General features: G+C 41.5%; 1 long non-coding RNA gene across 1 annotated transcript in view; it reads right to left on the reverse strand.

The window, feature by feature from the left end:
• Positions 1-459: 459 nt before the first annotated feature.
• LOC106579674 (uncharacterized) overlaps positions 460-25,236 on the reverse strand; it is a 33,996-nt gene continuing 9,219 nt past the window's right edge. The window contains exons 2-4 of the long non-coding RNA XR_001322706.2: positions 3,415-3,517; positions 2,110-2,182; positions 460-597 (exon numbers count right to left, since the gene is read on the reverse strand). This is a non-coding gene — a long non-coding RNA (uncharacterized lncRNA). The remainder of the gene's footprint in view (positions 598-2,109; positions 2,183-3,414; positions 3,518-25,236) is intronic.

The following is a 25,236-nucleotide window of genomic DNA, read 5'->3' on the forward strand; positions in this document are numbered from 1 at the left end:
TGGGGGGGCACACAATGCAAATAGTCCGGGTAGCCATTTGAGTACCGGTTCAGGAGTCTTATGGCTTGGGGATAAAAACTGTTGAGAAGTATTTTTGTCCTAGACTTGGCACTCCGGTACCGCTTGCCATGCGGTAGTAGAGAGAACAGTCTATGACTGGGGTGACTGGGGACTTTGACCATTTTTAGGGCCTTCCTCTGACACAGGCTGGTGTAGAGGTCCTGGATGGCAGGCAGCTTAGCCCCAGTGATGTACTGGGCCGTACGCACTACCCTCTGTAGTGCCTTGTGGTCGGAGGCCGAGCAGTCAGGATGCTCTCGATGTTGCAGCTGTAGAACCTTTTGAGGATCTCAGGACCCATGCCAAATCTTTTTAGTTTCCTGGGGGAGAAAAGGATTTGTCGTGCCCTCTTCACGACTGTCTTGGTGTGTTTGGACCATTCTAGTTTGTTGGTGATGTGGACACCAAGGAACTTGAAGCTCTCAACCTGCTCCACTACAGCCCCGTGGATGAGAATGGTGGCGTGCTCCATCCTCCTTTTCCTGTAGTCCTGTAGTCCTGTAGTCCTGTAGTCCACAGTCATCACAATCATTCCATCTACATGAACACATGATTATTTATGAAACTTCTGAGAAAAACACACACACACACACACACACACACAGGGAAAACAACTGAGAGGAGTTTTGACTTCCATTAAAATATGCTCAAGGCGCATAAGCAGTGCTTATGGAAATGGGGAAAGCATTGGTTTATGTTGAGGCCACAAAACAAATATGCATAATACCATTTTAATTAAAGCCTAATTTAAGAATGCTGACCTCTAAAAAGCCATTGATTCGATATCATTGATTAAATGCTAAGACATATTAAATTCCTCTCGCTGACATTTAAACGCTGTGACCAACTGACCAAGGATTACTTAGTGTATTGACTGTCCTTTCTCTTTCCTACTACACATCCCATGATTCAGACATGGATTCAAATAGTATTTGTTGTCTTTAAACTACATTGATTGAGCTTGCCTGGGGTGGCAGATGGGCAGGGTTTGCACTTTTGGGACTCTTACACTGTCCTCAGGCAAGCTCAATCAAGCGCAGCTATAGTATTTGAAACAACAAATACTATTTGAACCCAGGTCTGCTACTCTACATACTGTACAGTTTATGTTTGGGGTGAAATACTCACAGAAACCATTTCATCATTATGATAATGGACCTTTGAAAGCCAATAGAAAATAAAGCAGCCATCTTTTGTCATGTTGATCAACCTTCAAGATGACAGATGTATATCTATGTTTCAAAATCCCCATGAACAAGACTAATCACCTGATTTTGACAAAGCATGTCTGCTAAACAAACAGAATATCAATATTCAAAGAAATGTGAACATTTGTCCTAGTGTTAACTGCGTACTGAATGCAAATTCTTTGATATGGCCTTGTCTAGTGTTTGAAATGCCTAAAATAATTTCCTTTACACTTGAAGCAAAGACATATTCAGGTTATTTGATGCTGTAAAAACTCTTCTCATATAATGATAAATCACTTGATCTTTTCTGTCGACTGGTTCCATGCTGGCTTAAGCCTTTGAAGTGTCAAAGTTCAAGAGAATTCACTGATGAGAATGTATTAATTTGTCTTAATGTAGTAGGCTTTAATATGTAAATGAGAGTGAATAACGGGACATCCTTTTAATGGCAAAAAGAGCATAAATATATCCAACATGGATGTCCTCTAAACTCTAACATCAGACGGATAAGTTATCTGCTGAACACAAAACATGCTACTGTACCACAGAAACAGGTTAAGGAGTGAATTAAACTGAATTACAGCATGAGTCACTCTGTACATGTATCAAGGGTTCCTATAGCATGGGTCTCCGGCTTTGGAGAGCTACTGGGCGTGCAGGGTTTTGTTCTAGCCGTGCAGTAACACCGCCTGAAGCCGCTATTATAGTTCAGACCGAAGACCAAGATTATTTGATGATTTAAAACCGGAGTATTGGTGCTGGGCAGGAACAAAAGCCTGCCCACCAAGTATTGCAGCTCGCCAGGGCCAGCGTTGGAGAATCCCTGTTGCATAGGATTTACAACGTAAGTCTTACTCACCATGACAGCCTAGCCAGGCAGAGTTGGCCACGTCAATGGTGTTCACAGGAGCATTGAATATGTCAGATAGCACCTGGGTATGGAGAGAGAGGAGGAATGGGACCGCATGTTATTGGAAATGTTTGTTTCTGGAAATGTTACATTGTATGAGTGAGTCACTGTCTGCAATACTGAATGCCATGTCTAAAGATACATACAGTAGCTGAACTCAATTCTATATAGTCTACACTGTATGCATTGTGTCTGTATCGACATAGGTTGCTGGTGGCTTATTTGAGATCTCTCAACGTTGCAGAGAGGATAGGAGGCTATAATTTTCAGTAGTTTCACACGAACAAGAAACTAAACAAAGGAACAAATTAGTATACAGTTTCCTCATGGCTTATCATTTCCTGTTTGAGGCCGATCTGATTCAATCTGGACTCATTTAGAGTGTTTAACGCACACGTTTTTGCAACGCTCTAATTTCATTACCTTCGCTACTCGCCGGGAATAACCTTAGTAAGGTGTGGAGCGATGTAACATTATGTTTTGTTATGAAATATATAATTAACACGGCAAAGGAAACATCTGTAGCATCCCCCCCAAAAAATTGCGGGAGTGCACGCGTAAATGTAATAGGCTGGCTTTATTGACCACGGCCCACTGAGTCTACTAACAAGTAACACGAACAACACAGAGGAAAGATGAACAGATAACCGATCCCTGTTCCGCAGGCTCTTGACAACGCATTCTAGTGGCTCCACTTCCAATACTGCATCATATCACTATCATGGAATCTGAGCCCACAACAGCCAAACAAGAAGAAGAAGAGAGTGAAAGGACTGTAGCCAGAGGGGCTGGGTTGAGAACACCAAATGGACCAATGGTATCACACACAGGGTATAATGTATGGAGAGAGAGGTCAGCCGGGTTCAGCGTACATTTATAGCAAATCACAAGGCCCCAAACACAGCTGTGTGGCCCTGCAGGAAATACAGCAGTCAGTTGGAATTAGCTTCACGACGCGACCTGAGGACAGCACACATACTGTTATCAGCTACTGTAGGAGAGTGAACGTGTGTGTGTGTGTGTGTGTGTGTGTGTGTGTGTGTGTGTGTGTGTGTGTGTGTGTGTGTGTGTGTGTGTGTGTGTGTGTGTGTGTGTGTGTGTGTGTGTGTGTGTGTGTTGTGTGCCTGTGTAAAAATCAGGGGTTAGTGCCTTTCAAAAACAGGGGATATAAATAAACAATTTGTAGGGCAAAGAAAAAGCGTAAAAGAAGGTTTATAAAAAAATACAGACCAGAGGTTAACAACACACACTAACCTGCAGAAAGTCCTTGTTAGAAGAAGCCCCTCCGGTGGCCAGCACTCGACTTCCTGGAACTGGAGACACCGCTGATGAGACGTTTATAACAGAGGTTTTGCTACTGCAACAGTAAATAAATGTTCATGTTAGACCTACATGTTGAGTTTACAGAGACAGAGAGAGAGACACAAAGAAAGAGAGAGAGAGAGAGAGAGAGAGAGAGAGGGGTGAGACAGGGATGTAGCTAAAGCCCCACCCTCTTCAACATATATATCAATGAATTGTCGCGGGCACTTGAAAAGTCTGCAGCACCCGGCCTCACCCTACTAGAATCTGAAGTCAAATGTCTACTGTTTGCTGATGTTCTGGTGCTTCTGTCACCAACCAAGGAGGGCCTACAGCAGCACCTAGATATTCTGCACTGACTCTGCCAGATCTGGGCCCTGACAGTAAATCTCAGTAAGACCAAATTAATGGTGTTCCAAAAAAGGTCCAGTCGCCAGGACCACAAATACAAATTCCATCTAGACACCGTTGCCCTAGAGCACACAAAAAACTATACATACCTTGGCTTAAACATCAGTGCCACAGGTAACTTCCACAAAGCTGTGAACGATCTGAGAGACAAGGTAAGAAGGGCATTCTATGCCATCAAAAGGAACATAAAATCCAACATACCAATTAGGATCTGGCTAAAAATACTTGAATCAGTTATAGAACCCATTGCCCTTTATGGTTCTGAGGTCTGGGGTCCGCTCACCAACCAAGAATTCACAAAATGGGACAAACACCACATTGAGACTCTGCATGCAGAATTCTGCTAAAATATCCTCCGTGTACAACGTAGAACACCAAATAATGCATGCAGAGCAGAATTAGGCCGATACCGGCTAAATATCAAAATCCAGAAAAGAGCCGTTAAATTCTACAAGCACCTAAAAGGAAGCGATTCCCAAACCTTCCATAACAAAGCCATCACCTACAGAGAGACGAACCTGGAGAAGAGTCCCCTAAGCAAGTTGGTCCAGGGGCTCTGTTCACAAACACAAGCACACCCCACAGAGCCCCAGGACAGCAACACAATTAGACCCAACCAAATCATGAGAAAACAAAAAGATAATTACTTGACACATTGGCCCTAAACAGAGAGTACACAGTGGCAGAATACCTGACCACTGTGACTGACCCAAATTTAAGGAAACCTTTGACTATGTACAGACTCAGTGAGCATAGCCTTGCTATTGAGAAAGGCCGCCGTAGGCAGACAAGGCTCTCAAGAGCAGACAGACTATGTGCACACTGCCCACAGAATGAGGTGGAAACTGAGCTGCACTTCCTAACCTCCTGCCCAATATATGACCATATTAGAGACACATATTTCCCTCAGATTACACAGATCCACAAAGAATTCGAAAACAAACCCGATTTTGATAAACTCCCATATCTACTGGGTGAAATACCACAGAATGCCATTACCGCAGCAAGATTTGTGACCTGTTGCCACAAGAAAAGGTCAACCAGTGAAGAACAAACACCATTGTAAATACAACCCATATTTATGCTTATTTATTTTCCCTTTTGTACATTAACCATTTGTACATAGTTACAACACTGTATATATACATAATATGTCATTTGTAATGCCTTTATTCTTTTGAAACTTCTGTATGTGTAATGTTTACTGTTCATTTTTAATGTTTATTTCACTTTTGTATATTATCTACCTCACTTGCTTTGGCAATGTTAACATATGTTTCCCATGCCAATAAAGCCCCTTGAATTGAATTGAATTGAGAGGGAGACGGAGAGAGAGAGAGAGAGAGAGCCTAAAACCTTGATTATGGACAAAATTACCTGAAAAGACTATTACTACCAAGGACTATCAAGAAAAACCTTCTAACAAACCAAAACTTGTAGAGGAAACACAGCGGAACCTGGAAATACTGTACCGTCCATTGTCTTTTACTTTTTGACTTCAGAAGTAGCTTCAGACTGAATATTACTCACTCGGTTTTGTTTTTGATGGTATTTCCAGGTTCCGCTGTGTTCTTTCTGCAGGTTTTGGTTAGTTTTTTCTTGATAGTCCTTGGCAGTAATAGTCCATTCAGGTAACTTCGTTACATTAAGCTAAGTAAATAAGTATACTAAGCTACCAAGCTGCTAGGACAGAACAGACCTGGCGGCACCTTCAATTAGCACTGAAGTGTGAAGTTGGATGTGTGAAAACTCTTGAGCCCAACAATGGTAGGAGAGTTTCACAGAAGAAGTTAAAAAGACACACATGGCACTGAAGGACACTCCCTCAGACAAACCAGCAGATCAGCCCACCTCAGACCCGGACCACAACCTCAACACCACAATGGGACAGACCCACCAACCCAACAGACCCCACCCCCTCGTGTCTGAGGCGTTTAATTGCGACTCCACTTTGTCTCTATACTGACATTTTACCTGTTTGACTGCCTTACAGAGGGAATAACTGCAGTACACTGTTTGTTTTCAACCATATTCCCAGTCACCTTCCCATGGATAAATGTGATGGTTCGCACGTTCAGTTTTGTGTGAATGCTGCCATCTATCCACAGTTTCTGGTTAGGGTAGGTTTAAATAGTCACAGTGGGTATAAGATCTCCAATACACTTCCTGATGAACTCAGTCACACTATCAGTGTATTCGGAGGCTAGCCGGAACTTATCCCAGTCCGTGTGATCAAAACAATCTTGAAGCGTGGATTCAGATTGGTCAGACCAGTGTTGAATAGTCCTTAGCACGGGTACTTCCTGTTTGAGTTTCTGCCTATAGGAAGGGAGGCGCAAATTGGAGTTGTGATCAGATTTGCCGAAAGGAGGGTGGTGGAGGGTCTTGTAGGCATCCCGGAAGTTGGAGTAGAAGAGGTTGAGTGTTTTAGCAGTCAATGCGTTGATAGAACTTCGGCAGCCTCTTTCTCAAATTTACTTTGTTAAAATCCCCAGCTACAATAAATGCGGCCACAGGATATGTGGTTTCCAGTTTGCACAAAGTCCAGTGAAGTTCTCTGAGGGTTGTCGTGGTATCAGCTTGAGGGGGGATATACACGGCTGTGACTATAACCGAAGAGAATTCTCTTGGGAGATAATATGGTCTGTATTTGATTGTGAGGTATTCTAGGTCGGGTGAACAAAAGGACTTGAGTTCCTGTATGTTATCACAATCACACCATGAGTCATTAATCATGAAACATACACCCCTGCCTTTCTTCTTCCCAGAGAGATATTCATTCCTGTCTGCGCGATGAACTGAGAACCCAACTGGCTGGACGGACTCAGACAGTATATCCCGACAGAGCCATGTTTCCAATGAACAGAGTATGCTACAATCCCTGATGTTTCTCTGGAAAGAAATCCTCACCCTGAGCTCATCAGCTATATTATCCAGAGACTGAACATTAGCGAGTAATATACTTGGATGCGGTGGGTGGTTTGTGCGCCTCCTAAGTTGGACTAGAAGACCACTCCGAGGACCTCTCCTCCGCCGGCGGTGTTTTGAGTTGGCCTCTGGAATCAGTTCAATTGCTCTGGGGGGTGCGAACAAAGGATCCGAACAAAGGATGCTGGTGAGTTACCGCCGCTCTGATATCCAATAGTTTTTCCCGACTGTATGTAATAACACAAAACATTTTCTGGGCTAATAATGTAAGAAATAATACATTAAAAAAATGAAATACTGCAAAGTTTTCTAAGAGCTAGAAGCACGGCAACCCTCTCTATCGGCATTATTAATAAACTAATGTCATGCTAAACAAAGAGTGACAAAAAAATTGCCACATTGAACAAAGGAACAGATGTTTAATATCACCCTTTATGGATGATATGAGGGGTAATTCCTTCTCACCACAGTATATGTTATGTTAATGCTCCTGTGGAGTGGACCTGAAAAAGAGCTTGCTCAGCAAATTTCTCTTTTACGCTATTCACACGTTTTATGGGGAAGGAGGCATACAGTCTAAGCTACTGTATACATTTGATACATTAGCTTAGAATGCATGCCGTTCACTCCTTCATGGGTGTCGACACGTTTATAAATACGTGATACAGGACTGCAATATATATCTTTTCATAAGGCTCCCCATAAAACGTGTGAACAGCATCTAAGGGAAAATTGCTGAGCAATCTCTTTTTCAGGTCCGCTCTACAGCATTATCATAACAAATACTGGGGTGAGACGGAAATACCCCTCTCGAGTACAGTATTAAAAACAGTCACACAGGTCGAAGGATCGCTGAGCCAATTGATTTGTTGCTTCGTTTTGCCTTCCTCGATGAAGAAATGCACTGAAGAAAATAAAGCAATTAGAAGTATGAAGGAGGGAGGGATGGATAGAGCGAGAGAGAAAGAGAGAGAGAGAAAATGAGAGAAGAACGAGAGAGAGAGGAAGAGAGAGAGAGGAGAAAGTGAGAGAAGAGACAGAGAGATCAGGACCAAAGTATTGTCGGCATGAAGAAAAAGAAAATAGGCTAAGTGCTAAAAAGCATCCAAAATAACAGGTGCAGGGGTTTTGATAATTGTCTGATTTCCACCACAGTGCATTTGGAAAGTATTCAGGCCCCTTGACTTTTTCCACATTTTGTTACATTACAGCCTTATTCTAAAATGGATTAAATTGTTTTTCCCCCCTCATGAATCTACACACAATACCCCATAATGACAAAGCAAAAACCGTTTTTTTTTTTTTTTTTTTGCTAATTTATAAACAAATTTAAACTGAAATATGACATTTACATAAGTATTCAGACCCTTTACTCAGTACTTTGTTGAAGCATCTTTTTTTTAAATTAACCTTTATATAAACAGGGATTAGAAATCTATTTTTCGAAAGGGCCCTGTACACATTACAATAAAAACTAAATATTAAAAAAACATACACATGTATATAAAACAATATAATTCAACACAACATATATTTTTTCACATTTAATAAAAGCAATCACATTCAACTACATAGAGGTCCTCAATCAATAATGTAAACTTCATGAGTGACACCAGCACATCTAACTGCAGTGAACTCTGCAGATTGTTCCACAAATTAGGGGCAAAAAAACTAAACGCAGATTTTTCCCAAATCTGTGGAGACTGGAAGGATCTCTAGTGTTATCCATTACTGAGAACGGTTTTGGTAACTTAATATTTTTATCTTAATTAATGATGTTACATATAGAGGAGTTTCTTTAAGATTGCTTTGTAAATAAATAAAAAATAATGTAGCTTTCTTCTTACAGACAGAGAGGTCCATCCCACATTTTTGTACGGACCACAATGATCCTAAAGTCCTAAAATTGTCCCCTGTGATAAAACGTATTGCTGAATGGTAGACTGCGTCCAAGGGTTTTAAAACAGAGGTTGCCGCACGCATGTAAACAATATCACCAAAATTGAATACAGGGAGAAGCGATGTTTGAACAATCTTTCTCCTTTTTTTATACTAATACCAATACTTTGGCAGCGATTACAGCCTTGAGTCTTGTTGGGTATGACGCTACAAGCTTGGCCCACCTGTATTTGGGGAGTTTTTCCCATTTTTCTCTGCAGAAACTGAAGCTCTGTCCGGTTGGATGGAGTGTGATGCTGCACAGCTATTTTCAGGTCTCTCCAGAGATGTTCGATCGGGTTCAAGTCCGGTCTCTGGCTGGGCCACTCAAGGACATTCAGACACTTTTCCCAAAGCCACTCCTGCGTTGTCTTGGCTGTGTGCTTAGGGTCGTTGTCCTGTTGGAAGGTGAACCTTCGCCCCAGTCTGAGGTCCTGAGCGCTCTGGAGCAGGTTTTCATCAAGGATCTCTCTGTACTTTGCTCCGTTCATCTTTCCCTCGATCCTTACTAGTCTCCCAGTCCCTGCAGCTGAAAAAACATCACCAAAGCATGATGCAGCCACCACCATGCTTCACCGTAGGGATGGTGCCAGGTTTCCTCCAGATGTGACGCTTGGCATTCAAGCCAAAGAGTTCAATCTTGGTTTCATCAGATCAAATAATCGTGTTTCTCATGTCTGAGATTGATTGGGTGCCTTTTGGCAAACTCCAAGCGAGCTGTCATGTGCCTTTTACTGAGGAGTGGCTTCCGTCTGGCCACTCTCCCATAAAGTCCTGATTGGTGGAGTGCTGCAGAGATGGTTGTCCTTCTGGAAAGTTTTCCCATCTCCACAGAGAAACTCTAGAGCTCTCAGAGTGACCATTGGGGTCTTGGTCACCTCCCTGACCAAGGCCCTTCTCCCCCAATTGTTCAGTTTGGCCGGTCAGCCAGCTGTAGGAACAGTCTTGGTGGTTACAATCTTCTTCCATTTTAAGAATGATGGAGGCCACTGTGTTCTTGGGAACCTTCAATGCTGCAGAAATGTTTTGCTACCCTTCCCCAGATCTGTGCCTGGAAACATTCCTGTTTCGAAGCTCTACGGACAATTTCTTTGACCTCATGGCTTGGTTTTTGCTCTGACATGCACTGGCAACTGTGGGACCTTATATAGACAGGTGTGTGCCTTTCCAAATCATGTCATATCATTTGAATTTACCACAGGTAGACTCCAATCAAGTTGTAAAAACATCTCAAGGATGATTAATGGAAACAGGATGCACCTGAGCTCAATTTCAAGTCTCATAGCAAAGGGTCTGAATGCTTATGTAAATAAGGTATTTCTGTTTTTTATTTTCAATACATTTCCAAAAATTTCTAGAAACCTGTTTTCACTTTGTCATTATTGTCACGGCTGTTTGAATGATTGGACCAAAATGCAGCGTCTGTTTCGTTCCACATATTTATTAAACTGTGAAATGTAATGCAATACAAAAAATAAACTGATGGACAAAACAACAAACCGTGACGCAGGAGGAACAAACACTACTCACAAAATGTAATCACCCACAAAAAACAAGTGGGACAAACATCAACTTAAATATGACCTCCAATTAGAGACAACGACACCCGGCTGCCTTTAATTGGAGGTCATGCCAAACAAAAAACAACCTAGAAATACAAAACTAGAAACTAAACATAGAAATACAAAAATGGACAAACACCCCCCCGTCACGCCCTGACCTTCTCTACCATAGAAAATAACAACTTACTATGGTCAGGACGTGACAACTATGGGGTATTGTGTGTAGATTGCTGAGGAAAATGTTTTATTTAATCCATTTTAGAATAAGGCTGCAATGTAACAAAATGTGGAAAAAGTGAAGGAGTCTGAATACTTTCCAAATGCACTGTATAAGGGAGATAGCCTGGTTAAACCAGACTGAATGCTGTTTAAAAGTCAGTTTCGATGCCAGGATATGAAGGAGATCCATTTGCCCTTGTTTTTTTCCTTCTTGAACATTTCTAATCTGTGACAAGGGATTGCTAGAAGCACGATAACACAGGGAGGAAAAGAGTGGTGTAAAATCTGTACAACATTTTCCACAATCATTCCACACCAATGTCTTGGAACACCTGGGGCGTCATTGGGTAGCACATGTTGAATAGTGCATCTCTCAGTCAGGTAAAGTACAGTATAAACGAGATAACACCCATGTCCTGTCAGTGAGGCATTGCACACGCACTTCCTTAGCACTCTGCATCATTGCACTTGTCTTTTCTTAAAGATCAATACACTCTTGCGTAAACACACACACAGTCTCACACGCACACAGTCCCTCACACCCACAGGACATTGGCCCTTGTCATAGAGCAAGCATTACTTAAAGGTCCCACACAGTCATCCTTTTTCCCAAGTAAAAGTAGCATTTGAATGACCAAAACATCAAGTCATAATATTTTGTACGTTATTACAATGCTCAGAATTGAAGACATTTCACATTTTCTCTCATCTCTAACTATTAGGAAACCTGAAAGAACAGGCTGAGTGGGCGGGAAGCTTATATTCATGAGCTCGCCTTGACTGACAACTCTTAGGAAATGGGTCTTTCTATAAACTAGGGTACCAGTGAAAACGGCTTGTATATATATTTTTTTATATAAATATAAGTAAAAAATTGGCTTGTTTTTTGTTTTTCCATATAAAGCCAAAAAAACATCTTGATATTTAGATTTTCACATGTGGGTGGGGTTACATGTGGAATTCCTGTCATTGGTTAAGTGCAAAGCCAACACTTCCTGTCCTTTCAAAGTAGGAGTTCATCCTTCTAACCCCATTCTATGAATCTGCTATATATTTATTCATTGATTAGTAGCTGACCATACTATGCCACAGTGCCAAGATAATGTAAGCTTTCTCCATTTCTGCATCCGATTTAGTGTGTATTGACTTATTAATGAAATGCTGTTACTGTAAATGGTTAGCTACCTAACTAACCATGAGTAATCTTATTCAATGATGCCATACAGCCAAAACAACAGTATCTATTGCTAAGACAAGAGATATGCCCCTAGAAATAGTTAATCAGTGATTGCACATCTAACTAGCTGGAATGAAGCAAGGGTGTGAATAGAAGACATAAACAGTACATTCAAAAAGTATTAAGACCCCTTCACTTTTTCCACATTTTGTTACAGTAAAGCCTTTTACTAAAATTGATTAAATAGTTTTTTTCCCTCATCAATCTACACACAATACCCTATGATGACCAAACAAAAACGTTTATACAAATGTTAAAAAAATATCACATTTACATAACTATTCAGACCCTTTACTTTTTTGAAGCACCTTAAGTAGCGATTACAGCCTCGCGACTCTACAAGCTTGGCTCACCTGTATTTGGGGAGTTTCTCCCATTCTTCTCTGCAGATCCTCTCAAGCTCTGTCAGGTTGGATGGGGAGCATTGCTTCACAACTATTTTCAGGCAGGTCTCTCCAGAGATGTTCGATCGGGTTCAAGTCCGGGCTCTGGCTGGGCCACTCAAGGACATTCAGAGACTTGTCTGGAAGCATTGTCTTGGCTGTGGGCTTAGGATCGTTGTCCTGTTGAAAGATGAGCGCTCTGGAGCAGGTTTTCATCAAAGATCTCTCTGTACTTTACTACGCTCATCTTTCTCTCAATCCTGACTAGTCTCCCAGTCCCTGCTGCTGAAAAACATCCCCACAGCATGATGCTGCCACCACCATGCTTCACCGTAGGGATGGTGCCAGGTTTCCTCCAGACGTGACCCTTGGCATTCAAGCCAAAGAGTTCAATCTTGGATTCATCAGAGCAGAGAATCTTGTTTCTCATGGTCTGAGAGTCTTTAGGTGCCTTTTGGTAAACTCCAAGCAGGCTGTCATGTGCCTTTTGTTGAGGAGTGGCTTCCATCTGGCCACTCTCCCATAAAGGCCTGATTGGTGGAGCAGTGGAGAGATGTTTGTACTTCTGGAAGGTTCTACCATCTCCACAGAGGAACTCTGGAGCTCTGTCAGAGTGACCATCGGGTTCTTGGTCACCTCCCTGACCAAGGCCCTTCTCCCCCAATTGGCAGGTGGCCAGCTCTAGGAAGAGTCTTGGTGGTTCCAAACTTCTCTGCTGTGCAGCGACTTCTTATGGCGGTTTTGGAGCCTTTCAGGTTATGTTGATATAGGACTCGTTTTACTGTGGATATAGATACTTTCATACCTGTTTCCTCCAGCATCTTCACAAGGTCCTTTGCTGTCGTTCTGGGATTGATTTTCACTTTTCGCACCAAACTACGTTCATCTCTACGAGACAGAACGCATCTCCTTCCTGAGCGGTATGACGGCTGCGTGGTCCCATGGTGTTTATACTTGCGTACTATTGTTTGTACAGATGAACGTGATACCTTCAGGTGTTTGGAAATTGCTCCCAAGGACTTGTGGAGGTCTACAATATGTTTTCTGAGGTCTTGGCTGATTTCTTTTGATTTTCCCATGATGTCAAGCAAAGAGACACTGAGTTTGAAGGTAGGCCTTGAAATACATCCACAGGTACACCTCCAATTGACTCAAATTATGTAAATTAGCCTATCTGAATCTTCTAAAGCCATGACATAATGTTCTTGAATTTTCCAAGCTGTTTAAAGGCGCAGTCAACTTAGTGTATGTAAACTTCTGACCCACTGGAATTGTGAGACAGTGAATTATAAGTGAAACAATCTGTCTGTTAACAATTGTTGGAAAAATTACTTGTGTCATGCACAAAGTAGATGTCCTAACCGACTTGCCAAAACTATAGTTCGTTAACAAGAAATTTGTGGAGTGGTTGAAAAACGGGTTTTAATGACTCCAACCTAAGTGTATGTAAACTTCCGACTTCAACCGTATATATATTTTTTTGCAAACATTTCTAAAAACCTGTATTCACTTTGTCATTATGGGGTATTGTGTGTAGATTGTTGCCCCAAAAAAATTATTTAACCCATTCTGGAATACGGCTGTAATGTAACAAAATGTGGAAGAAGTCAAGGGGTCTGAATACTTTCCGAAGGCACCGTAAATATATCTTTCCACTGTTCACAACAGGTCTTCAGCTGCCCAGAACCGTCTAATCAGCCTGATAGGATGCCGTGGGTGTGTCCAGCTTACACCTGTGCAAATCCATGTGTTTATAGCAATGGAATAAAACTTCCAACCAATGCCTCGAGAAGGTTGTGGGTCCTTTCCAGAAGCAACCCTTAGCCCCTACCCCTAGACACTTGTGGAGATCTGAGAGGATTGGACAGGTGTAAGCAATACCATCAAAATTCCACCAAGCATTTCAGAGGGTAAGGTGGAGCTCTTAGCATGTCACCACCCGTCAATCCCTTTCAGATCCCCACAAGTGTCTAGACTCTGGGCAGTAGGGGCTAGGGGTTGTTTCTGGACAGGCCATTATGATAGAGCAGTCATTCTGGCACTGTGTAAAAATGTTATGGGACAGTGCAGATAAAATGGGATTTCCATTTTATTATGATATTTCCACATACACACTATGAGGTACGTTGAGACGACATCAGTATCGCAAAATAAATTCCATGGTAAAAATGAAAACACGAAGCAGACCAACCTCTATGGCTCCTTAAAAACCTACTGTATGTGAAATATTGTGTGCTATAGCTTGGAAAATAAATGCATGTGACTCTGAATACATAATGATATTTGTTTCCAACAAAGAAGTTTAACAAATGTTGGTTTCCTTGCCACAATACTGGGATCATCCTGGCCCTACTATGAGGTTGAAATAACACTGAAAAAAAACGTCTGAAATCTTTGCCTGTTCAGGTGGGATGGAACTTTTTGCCCACATCATGACGTCACAATGTAATTATGACATCACGAGGTGTGTATGGTCCCATGTGGTTCAGTTGGTAGAGCATGGTGTTTGCAACGCCAGGGTTGTGGGTTCGATTCCCACGGGGGACCAGTACGGAGAAAACATTTATGAAATGTATGCATTCACTACTGTAAGTCGCTCTGGATAAGAGCGTCTGTGAAATGACTAAAATGTAAAATGTATGTAAATATCTTCAAATATGTCTCCTAACACCCACATGATCAGACAGCATTTCAAGGGCCAAAAGAGGCTCAGGGGGAAAAATATTTTTGAGAGTTATTTTCATGACATAAAACACAGACACAGTGATTTATTAGACATAGTGATGATTTAAAAAGAAGATTACAAAGACTGCATTGGTGCTTTAATAGCTGTCAAAAACTTGCTTTATCTGTCCAGGGGAGAATCTCAACTGCATTTCCTTGATTCCTCGCATCCTCTCTCCTTGTCTCCTTCTCAAAACCCATTAAGTGAGAAGGTCAGAGGGATATCCCCTCTCACCTTCTTATCCAATGGGTTTTGAGAAGGAGGCGAGGAGAGGATTTGAGGAATCAAGGAAATGCAGTCGAGATTCTCCCATCGTTTCACCCATTCCTCACCTCCCCACAAAGCACATTGGGGGAAAGGAGGGAAGGTTCCTCCCCTCAGGCTACAATGCACTTTCAAGGAGGGGCAAGGAGTGGGAGAAACAAAGACAGAGGAAGCAATAATTTCATGGCTAGTTTTCAAACACAGACACACAATTGATGAAAAGTTGACTGATTAAAATTATTTCATTATTGGTTATTATTATTATTATTGTCAATGATTTTGTTTACAGAACCCATTGTATTATATTATTATATCAACTATTAAAACATATAGAAATACTGTTCATTTTTTTAATTCGTCAGGAATGTTTAGCATGACTAGAAATGTTAGAGAAGCTGACTAATGCACAAAAAGACCTGGCAACTAGGCATGCCAAAGAAACATGTTTCTTGTGACATTTTGATTGACATGTAGATGTTTTGTTGTTGCTAGGTGGAGTTATGGTCTCATTGTGCCTACTTAGACTTATTCCTGTAACTACATATGTGAAGCTGCAAGAAAATCATATTTAAATGTATATCATTTTGAAATTTGAAATGTTGACCCTGATGTCACACATTGGCCCCTTTATTTATAGAAAGACCCAAATGCACTTGGTCATTGCCAGATAAAGAGGTAAACAATGGACCACAGGTCATTTCAAGCCTAAATAGTATGCCTCAACCCATTTCTCTGCAAAATGCTCTCATGGTCAACAGAGCTGGTCGTGGACTGTTGGATATCAGACAAGCAGCAGCAATATACAACTGTATTTCTATTGTTTATAACTAATTACAGAATACAGTTCACTGATTCACTTCTTCACAATAATTAGTAAAGCCTGAGTCCCCTTAGACATAAGGTAATGTACATGAACACAGCATACAATAAGTGTACTGGACAATGTATTGGTGCCTCCGCATTAGCATTATAAATTACAATATGTTCATAATTGTATATTTTGATCAGACATTTATTTGATCATTTACAAAATGGCCAGCATAGCCGAAATATTGATCAACATCGACACTCATGAGAAACAAATGTGAGAAATAATGGTGAGACATCATTTGACATAAAAGTATTATTTGAGCCATAAGCCTAATATAGGCATCCAGCCGCCCTACAGTGTGCAGGACCCATGGATTCGTAACATTTTTAACACTCATTTCCCGTCCAAATGCTTGAAAAAAGTAACAAAATGTGATATCACGTAAAAGTGGACTTACTTATGCTTGAGAAAATCCTACCTACTACAGAGATTGATAGGGAGGGAAGTAGAATCAGGAGAGGAGGGTGACCCATGTACCCCACTTCAATCAAGGTGGCTTCAGTCACCCACTTGGCTTCAGTCACCCCCAAGATTGAAGCGGGAGACAAATCCAGCTACAGTGCATTCGGAAAGTATTCAGGCCCCTTGACTCTTTCCACATTGCAAATGTATTAAAAATAAAACACAGAAATACAGTATTTACACAAGTATTCAGACCCTTTGCTATGAGACTCAAAATTGAGCTCAGGTGCATTCTGTTTCCATTGATCAACCTTGAGATGTTTTTACAACTTGATTGGAGTCCACCTGTGGTAAATTCAATTGATTGGATATGATTTGGAAAGACCCACACCTGTCTATATAAGGTCCCAGAGTTGACATTGCATGTCAGAGCAAAAACCAAGTCATGAGGTCAAAGGAAACCAAGATTGAAGTCTTCAGCCTGAATACCAAGTATCAAGTCTGGAGATAACCTGGCACCATCCCTACGATGAAGCATGGTGGTGGCCGCCTAATACTGTGGTGATGTTTTTTCAGCAGCAGGGACTGGGGACTAGTCAGGATCGAGGGAAAGAGGAACGGAACAAAGTACAGAGAGATCCTTGATGAAAACCTGCTCCAGAGCGCTCAGGACCTCAGACTGGGGTGAAGGTTCACCTTCCAACAGGACAATGACCCTAAGCACACAGCCAAGACAACACGGGAGGGCTTTGGGACAAGTCTCTGAATGTCCTTGAGTGGCCCAGCCAGAGACCGGACTTGAACTTGATGGAATATCTCTGGAGAGACCTGAAAATAGCTGCGCAGCGACTTTCCCCATCCAACCTGACAGAGCTTGAGAGGATCTGCAGAGAAAAATGGGAGAAACTCCCCAAATACAGGTGAGCCAAGAAGACTTGAGGCTGTAATAGCTGCCTAAGGTGCTTCAACAAAGTACTGAGTAAAGGGTCTGAATACTTATGGGTTTTTTTTTGTAGAAATTTCAAAAAAACTGTTTTTCCTTTGTTATTATGGGGTATCGTGTGTAGATTGATGAAGATAAAAAACAATTTCATCCAATTTAGATTAAGGCATGAAGCAAATGGTGGTCACACCAGGTACTGAGTGGTTTGCTGATCCACGCCCGTAGCTTTTTTTAAGGTATCTGTGACCAACAGATCCATGTGTATTCCCAGTCATGTGAAATCCATAGATTAGGGTTTAATCAATGTATTTAAAATGACTGATTTCCTTATATGAACTGTAACTCAGTAAAATCTTTGAAATTGCTGTATGTTGCGTTTATATTTTTGTTCAGCGACGCTACCATTGGTGTATTACATTTCCGGCTTTATGTGACAATGCATAAAGCGGGAAGTAAATCCTTGGTAATGCCTGCTTCCTGAATCCAAGTGTTTGACACAGGGGAAGGGACCAGTAACTTTATGATCAAACTTGTTCAATGTACCAGCTATAGTAATTTTTTCATACTTGGGTCACCCAACTTTGAACTGGTTTCATCCTAATATCATCCAATTTGATGAAAAACATGATTTTTACTGTGTGACCTTTAAGTCTGCCATTTGCATTGGGTTCCTTCCCTGCATGCCTGCTGTTCTCCCGCCTGTAGGCTGCCTGTATGTAAATAACACCCCGCTCTTCTTCTCTCCTCGCCGCATAGGGAGGCAGAAGATGATAAAGCACTACTTCTTTGCATTCATAAAATATGTATGAAGGCCGTTTGCACTCCTCATCGTGCATGGATATACATTGGCTTCTTGTGTGTGTGTGTGTGTGTTACAAAATGGGATTAAAATGTATTTTTATTGTCATTTTTTGTCAACAAACTACACAAAATACTCTAATGTCAGAGTGGAATAAAACATTTTTTTTTGGGGGGGGGGTTAATAACAGTTAAATAACCAAAATATAGTCGTTGCATAAGTATTCAGCACCCTGAGTCAATACATGTTAGAAACACCTTTTGACATCGATTACAGCTGTGAGTCTTCTTGGATAACTTTATAAGAGCCTTGCACACCTGGATTGTGCAATATTTGCCCATTGATCTTTTAAAAATTCTTCAAGCTCTGTCAAGATGTTGGGGTTCATGGCTAGACAGCAATTTTCAAGTCTTGCCATAGATTTTCAAGAAGATTTAAGTCAAAACTGTAGCTTGGCCACTCAGGAACATTTACCGTCTTCTTCGTAAGCAACTCCAATGTAGATTTGGCCTTGTTCAAATCAAATTGTATTGTTCACATACACATGATTAGCAGAGGTTAGTGCGGGTGTAGCGAAATGCTTGTGCTTCTAGCTCCGACAGTGTAGTAATATCTAACAAGTAATATCTAACAAATTACACAACATATACCCAATACACACAAATCTAAGTAGGAATGAATTAAGACAATATACATACGGACGAGCGATGTCAGAGTGGAACGGACTAAGATACAGTAGAATAGTATAGAAAACAGTATATACATATAAGATGAGTAATGCCAGATATGTAAATATTAAGTGACTAAGACACCGTAGAATAGTATAGAACACCGTATATACATATGAGATGAGCAATGAAAGATATGTAAACATTATTAAGTGTCTAAGATACCGTAGAATAGTATAGAATACAGAATATACATATGAGATGAGCAATGAAAGATATGTAAACATTATTAAGTGTCTACGATACCGTAGAATAGTATAGAATACAGTATATACATATTAGATGAGTAATGCTAGACATGTAAACATTATTAAGTGTCTAAGATACCGTAGAATAGTACAGAATACAGAATATACATATTAGATGAGTAATGCTAGACATGTAAACATTATTAAAGTGACTAGTGTTCCATTCCTTAAAAAGTGGCCAGTGATTTCTAGTCTATGCCTATAGGCAGCAGCCTCTATGTGTAACCTTTATTTAACTAGGCAAGTCAGTTAAGAACAAATTCTTATTTACAATGACGGCCTACTCCGGCCAAACCCGGACGACGCTGGGCCAATTGTGCTAGTGATGGCTGTTTAAACAGTCTGATGGCCTTGAGATAGAAGCTGTTTTTCAGTCTCTCGGTCCCAGCTTTGATGCACCTGTAATGACCTCGCCTTCTGGATGATAGCGGGGTGAACAGGCAGTGGCTCGGGTGGTTGTTGTCCTTGATGATCTTTTTGGCCTTCCTGTGACATCGGGTGCTGTAGGTGTCCTGGAGGGCGGGTAGTTTGCCCCCCGGTAATGCGTTGGGCAGACCGCACCACCCTCTGGAGAGCCTTGTGGTTGCTGGCGGTGCAGTTGCCGTACCAGGCGATGATACAACCCGACAGGATGCTTTCAATTGTGCATCTGTAAAGCGTGCAAGGGTTTTAGGTGACAAGACACATTTCTATAGCCTCCTGAGGTTGAAGAGGCTCTGTTGCGCCGTCTTCACCACACTGTCTATGTGGGTGGTCCATTTCAGTTTGTCAGTGATGTGTACGCCAAGGAACTTGAAGCTTTCCACCTTCTCCACTGCGGTCCCGTCGATGTAGATAGGGGGGTGCACCCTCTGCTGTTTCCTGAAGTTTTGTTGACGTTGAGTGAGAGATGGTTTTCCAGGCACCACACTCCCAGAGCCCTCACCTCCTCCCTGTAGGCTGTCTTGTCATCGTTGGCAATCAAACCTACTACTGTTGTGTCGTCTGGAAACTTGATGATTGTTGTAGGTTATTGTCCTGCTGAAAGGTGAATTCCTCTCCCAGTCTCTGGTGTAAGGAAGACTGAAGCAAGTATTCCTCTAGGATTTTGCCTGTGCTTAGCTCCATCCCGTTACTTTTTATCCTGATAAATTCTCCAGTATTTGCCGATATCAACCACACCCATACCATGATGCAGCCACCACCAAGCTTGAAAATAAGGAGGTAGTTACTCAGATGTGTTGAGTTGGATTTGCCCCAAACATAAGGCTTTGCATTCAGGCCAAAACAAGTGTATTCCTTTGCTGTGTTTTTGTTTGCAGTATTACTTTAGTGCCTTGTTGCACATATTCTGTAATATTATTTGTATTCTTCTTTTCGCTCTGTCATTTAGGTCATTATTGTGGAGTCACTACAATGTTGTTGATCCATCCTCAGTTTTCTATCATCACAGCTGTTTTAAAATCACCAATGGCCTCATGGTAAGATCCCTGAGCAGTTTCTTTCTTGTCCTGCAGCTCAGTTCAGGAGGATGGCTGTATCTTTGATGTGTCTGGGTGGTTTAATATTTATTCCACAGCATAATTATTAACTTGACCATGCGGAAAGAGATATTCAATGTCTGATTTGTTATTGTTGCCCGTCTACCAACACTGCCCTTCTTTATGAGGCTTTCAAAAAGCTCCCTGGTTGTTGTAGTTGAATGTGTGATTGAAATTCAATACTTGACTGAGAGACCTTACAGATGTTGAATGTTTGGGGACAGAGGAAGGTTTAGTCATTCAAAAATCATGTCAACCCCTATTATTTCACACCAAGTGAGTCCATGTACCTCATTATGTGATTTATTAAGCCAAATTCTACTCCTGAACTAATTTAGGCTTGACTAAACGAAGGGGCTGAAAACTTATGCAACAACTATATTTTAAGTATTTTGGTTAGATTGTTGACAAAAAATGACAATGAAATGTATTTGAATGCCACTTTGTAACACAATAAAATGTGAAGAAATCTAAGGGGTCTGAATACTTTTGCAAGACACTGTATGTAGACGTAGATACCGGCACACTAAAGACTCTGTGTGCAAGAGCCTATATGACCCAACCCTAATTAAACACTCTGTTGAAGATAAATGCCAAATTCATACTTCATTTCCAAATAAAGGTGCTAGATCGAACACTCTTTCAAGTAGCCATTGCCATCCTGGCTAGAATGTATCAAAGACAAGAAGCAGCCAGAGAAGAAGAGAGGGGGATACATGGTAGGAACATGATGGAGGGATCGACGACAGTGGTAAATAATTCAAGGAAAACACCATGTCTCGGTGGATAATCAATTTCCCTCAGCGGTCAGAGGGATTCATTTATACTGATGCATTGGTACAATAGAGTACAGGCCCTTAGAAGGACTGTGTGATGAAGAGGGGGAGGAAATATACCATCAGCATGATTCATTACTTACGATTGACATATGGTTGACATCATCAATATCTAATATTAGAACTATGACAATTATTATCATGCCACTATCATCAAAATAAGCAGCACCACCACCGCTTCCATCTTTGTCATCATCATCAATAGCACTACCCTCATTATCATCACTACTACCATCATCAGATTCACAATCATTTGCTTTGCTGGAGGGCAGCTGTGACTTTAAAGCAGTCCTCCCCTCTCCAGGGAGCGAGCAAGAGAAAGAAAGAAAGGAGAGAGAAAGAAAGGAGAGAGAAAGAAAGGAGAGAGAAAGAAAGAGAGAGAGAGAGAGAAAGAGAGAGAGAGAGAGAGAAAGAGCAGAGAGCAGACAGCAGTCAGCGTTTAGAGCTCTTTAAAAAAGTGTAACCCTCGGCTATCTCCCTGGCGTCCCAGTCAGCCATTCACTACTGCGTCCCAGTCAGCCATTCACTACTGCGTCCCAGTCAGCCATTCACTACTGCGTCCCAATCAGCCATTCACTACTGCGTCCCAGTCAGCCATTCACTACTGCGTCCCAGTCAGCCATTCACTACTGCGTCCCAGTCAGCCATTCACTACTGCGTCCCAGTCAGCCATTCACTACTGCGTCCCAGTCAGCCATTCACTACTGCATCGCGGTAAATAATTTTAACCCCAAGGTTGTTGCGCTTCTCCAGGATGTAAACCAACAACATACTCCTTCTTAATATTTACTTTTAGCGGGTAAATCTGTTTAACTTACATTGTCTGACAGGTCATTCTAGCATTTTACATTTAAGTCATTTAGCAGACGCTCTTATCCAGAGCGACTAGCAGACCGGAGAACGTAGTCTTGACTTGATATTCCTAGTTTATCACGCTGAAATACTGCAAAAAAAAGGCCTGTAGCGTCAATAAGAGGGGTTAGTTTTCATAAAGAGCGATCTGTCAGTATGTGAATAAATTATTAATGGCTATTGATGGCCAGGGAGGGTCTTATTTGACGTTCCTTTGGTGGAGAGTGAGTAGGATTTCCGGGCCAGATCGCACACATGTACAAACACACAGACCAGCTCCGGTGCCAGCCCCAAATGTCATAACAAAACTCAGAATCAATCGATTGCCAAACCTGCCTGTCTATCTATTAACCTGGCAAATGCCGGCTCATGAAATTCACTGGGAGTAGGCTGCATTTGAGCATTTCATTTGCAATGGTTTGAATTGAAAGGCTGCATTGGGAAATATCAATGTGGTTCAGTTTGATTCAGTGTTTCAGATGACTCCATACAACTAGCATTCAGCCAATCCTGACCTGTCATTGCTATCCAGTCAGAGAGTGACTAAGGAACATGGACACGCATTAGACTGCATCCCATATAAAGTACGGAGGCTATAATACATCCAATGATGACAGATGGACCAAACTGCTCGCTATGAAGGCAACAGACAAACAGATCCCTCATGGACTAATTGAAAAATACTCAGCCTTGGCAGTAGTCAATGGTGCTTAAATTGAACTAGCATTAACTTCTAAGATCCATACAGTAGCAGTTTGTAGCAATATTATCATGGCTCACAACACTCAGTTCTCTTTCTCCCTCAGCAAATTTGGACTTTTATTGGGGATGAATAAAAAAAACAAGATGGCGCTCAATATGATGTCCTCGAGGCAAAATCACAGCCTTTGATTAAACACTAATATTCTGGGCCCATATTGTGCCAAAATTCAGTCTGGCAAATAACTGTGATATGTGAGTGCAAGGGGCAGCCTACTCAGTCCTCATGCTTCAATATCTTTAAGGCGAAGTGTTTGGAGTTGGGGCTTCTCTTTATCCATGCAGTTCCCTTCAGGAGGTGTTTGAATAAAAATGAGTCCAGACACTATGCTAAAAGCCTACTGTTACCAACTACTGTGGAGAGAGGGTGCGTGTGTGTGTGTGTGTGTGTGTGTGTGTGTGTGTGTGTGTGTGTGTGTGTGTGTGTGTGTGTGTGTGTGTGTGTGTGTGTGTGTGTGTGTGTGTGTGTGTGTGTGAGAGAGAGATGAAGGAAATTCCTGGGAAAGAAAGAGAGTAAAAACAAAGAGTGAGTAGAAGATAAGAAATGAAAGAAAGTCAATGTACAGTAATGAGGTAAGAGGAATGCAAAAAAAGAGAGAGGGAGAAAGAGAGAGGAGACAGAGGAGACAGAGACAGAAGAGACAGAAGTTACAGAAGAGACAGAAGAGAGAGGGGGCAGAGGAGGCTGAGGAGACAGAGGAGACAGAAGAGACAGAGGTGACAAAATCAAATCCAATTTTATTGGTCACATACACGTGTTTAGCAGATGTTATTGCGGGTGTAGCGAAATGCTTGTACTTCTAGCTCTGTCAGTGCAGTAATATCTAACAAGTAATATCTAACAATTACACAACAGATACCTAATACACACAAATCTAAGTAAAGGACTGAAATTAAGAATATATAAATATACACGACTGTTCAAAAGTTTGGGGTCACTTAGAAATGTTCGTGTTTTTGAAAGAAAATCACATTTTCTGTCCATTAAAATAACATCAAATTGATCAGAATTACAGTGTAGACATTGTTAATGTTGTAAATGACTATTGTAGCTGTAAACGGCTGATTTCTTATGGAATATCTACATAGGCGTACAGCGGCCCATTACCAGCAACCATCACTCCTGTGTTCCAATGGCACGTTGTGTTAGCTAATCCAAGTTTATCATTTTAAAAGGCTAATTGATCATTAGAAAACCCTTTTGCAATTATGAAACCTGATTAAAGAAGCAATAAAATGGGCCTTCTTTAGACTACTTGAGTATCTGGAGCATCAGCATTTGTGGGTTCAATTACAGGCTCAATATGGCCAGAAACAAAGATCTTTCTTCTGAAACTCGTCAGTCTATTCTTGTTCTGAGAAATGAAGGCTATTCCATGCGAGAAATTGCCAAGAAACTGAAGATCTCGTACAACGCTGTGTACTACTCCCTTCACAGAACAGAGCAAACTGGCTGTAACCAGAATAGAAAGAGTGGGAGGCCCCGGTGCACAACTGAGCAAGAGGACAAGTACATTAGAGTGTCTAGTTTAGTTTGAGAAACAGACAAGTCCTCAACTGGCAGCTTCATTAAATAGTACCCGCAAAACACCAGTCTCAATGTCAACAGTCAAGAGGCGACTCCGGGATGCTGGCCTTCTAGGCAGAGTTCCTCTATCCAGTGTCTGTGTTCTTTTGCCCAGCTCAATCTTTTCTTTTTGTTGGCCAGTCTGAGATATGGCTTTTTCTTTGCAACTCTGCCTAGAAGGCCAGCAGCTTCTGCAAGATGTGTCATTCCACTGTGGACCGCCCCTCCTATGTGGCTCTGATATGGTAAACACCTACCCCACTCCCCCAACGTCTTCAGAAGCAAAGCAGTTCCCCCGGGGTTCAAATTAGAATGGTAACCATTTAATATATGGTGGAAAAGTGAAGCCTCCCATCAGAATTGATCTAGAGACAATACACTCTGAGAAAGCAGATACAGTATGGCTTGGCAGAGACATGGACCATACATGTTGCAGAAGGCCAATAGAGTAGGGTTTAAGATTTCTTATCAAAAGTATACTTACTTATAGCTTACAATTTAGCTCTTTCTCTGAGTCAGTCAGGTACATGATACATGACAAACATTGTTTCCACTGTAGGCCTACTTGTGCTGGTAGCAGTT

The sequence above is a fragment of the Salmo salar genome, chromosome ssa19, assembly GCF_905237065.1.
Source record: "Salmo salar chromosome ssa19, Ssal_v3.1, whole genome shotgun sequence".
In the NCBI taxonomy this organism is placed as follows: Eukaryota; Metazoa; Chordata; class Actinopteri; order Salmoniformes; family Salmonidae; genus Salmo; species Salmo salar.